Below are 2,102 nucleotides of genomic sequence, written 5' to 3'. Positions count from 1 at the left end.
AAATCTACTGCAAAAGACCTCTTCAAAGTGTTCAAGAGCAAAGATATCAGATTGAGGACTATGATATGCCTGACCCAAGCCATGGTATTTTCAATCATCTCATATGCATGTGAAACATGGACAATGAGTAAAGAAGACCATAGAATAAGAACATTAGGAATGCCAGAAGAACAAATAAATCTATATGGGAAGGTGTACATCCAGAATGCTCCTTAGAAACCAGGAAGGGGAGACTTCATCTCTCATACCTTGGACATGTTTTCAGGAGGGACCAGTCCCTGGAGATGGACATCATACTTGGTAAGGTGGAGGGTCAGTGATGGAGAAGACCCCCAAGGAGATGCATTTACATAGTGGCAACAGCCATAGATTCAAACATAACAACAATTTTGAGGATGGGGCAGGACTGGGCAGTGATGTGCTATGTTATGCTTAAGGTTGCTATGAGTCAGAACCAAACGGATGGCATCTAACAACAACGTATATATTCAACTTTATGTCAGTTGTTTTATTTTACTTTTCTCCTGTAAAACATTTTGCTGTTCTAAGTGTGGCAGACCTCTAGTGACACTGTAAGATAAGCACTGGCCTGTAAACAGCAAGGTTCGCAGTGCAAACTCACCAGCTGTTCCACAGGAGAAAGATGAGGCTTTCTGTTCCTGTAAAGATTTACAGTCTCAGAAACCCTATGTTGATTGGTAAGCGCTGTCAACTCTGTTCTGACTCATAGCGACCTTGTGTAGTGTTTCCGAGGAGCGACTGGTGGATTTGAACCACTGACCTTTCAGTTCAAACTGACCTTGTGGTCCAGTACTTACCCTAGAGAGCCACACCAGGAATTCTCAGAAACCCTATTGTCAATGTTGTTGTTAAGTGTCATCGAGTCAATTCTGACTCATAGCAACCCAGTATAGGGTTTCCAAGGAGTCACTAATGAATTTGAACAGCCAATCTTGTGATTCAAACTGACCTTGTGGCCATGTGCTCATCCTACAGCACCACACAAGAACTCTCTCTAGAGGGTTTCTAGGAGTTGGCATATGAGAGTTTTATGGGTAAAGTGAACAAGATAATGTACTTATCCTCTCCCATCAGAGTATTTGTAATCTTTTTAGAGGCAAAATCAGTGATTTGATCCATAGTGGTGACAAGTGTTGTAAAAACATATGACACAAGACAGAGAAATGGAGTGGGATGGTGCACAGGGAAGTGTTATTTTTGAGTAGGAAATCCAGAAAGATCTCTCTAAGGAGGTGACTTTTGAGCAGAGGTAAAATTAGACGAAGTGAAGTATGCTTTATAATGTTTGTGAAGGGATAGTCCTGTTGGGAAGTCAGAACAAATGGAAATGTGCCAAGGTGAGAATATCCTTAGCATGTTTGGGGAGCAGTAAAGGCCAGTCAACATAATATAACTAAGTAAAGGAGTCTTGGTGTGGTGATGCAGGGAAATGCACGAGACTGTAAGGTCAGTTTGAACCACAAAGTTGGAAACCCTCTACAGGATTGCTGTGAGTCAGAACCAACTCCACGGCATTTAACAACAACAACAACAAGAATAAGGGAAGGTGGGAGATGAGGGAAAGAAAGAAACAGCAGGGGCATATCACTCAGGGTCTTACAGCCCTTCATAAGGATTTTGGAGCTTGATCTAAGGAAGAAGGGAAGCCACTGGAGGCATTTGAGACTGAAATGATGTGATTTGTGTTTGTTTGTTTTAATATCTTTTGACTGATCTAGAATGTGAAGGGGTCAATGGTAAATTAGGATTATGAACCCAGTATTTTGTGCTTTTTATTGATCCAGTTGTAACTACATAAAGGTAATGATTTTTAAAAGTTCAGAGACCTGGCTAAATTACTTTTAACCACATTAACACTTTTTTTGTGTGTGGTACTTTATTTTTAATTTTGAGCTTACTATTGCAACTTGAACAAACGTTTATAGAGTAGATCATTTTTCCATTCAATAATTCATACGTTTGTGTTTTCTTTTCATACTTTTTTTTTTCGTCTCATTGCCATGGTTACAATCCCCTCCATGCATCATCAACCAACCAAAGGGTATACCCTGCAATCCTGCCCCCCTTACCCCTCAGGTCTT

Source organism: Chrysochloris asiatica, unplaced genomic scaffold (assembly GCF_000296735.1).
Source record: "Chrysochloris asiatica unplaced genomic scaffold, ChrAsi1.0 scaffold00139, whole genome shotgun sequence".
Classification (NCBI taxonomy): domain Eukaryota; kingdom Metazoa; phylum Chordata; class Mammalia; order Afrosoricida; family Chrysochloridae; genus Chrysochloris; species Chrysochloris asiatica.
The sequence above is the reverse complement of the archived record's forward strand: the minus strand, read 5'-3'. Positions refer to the sequence as shown.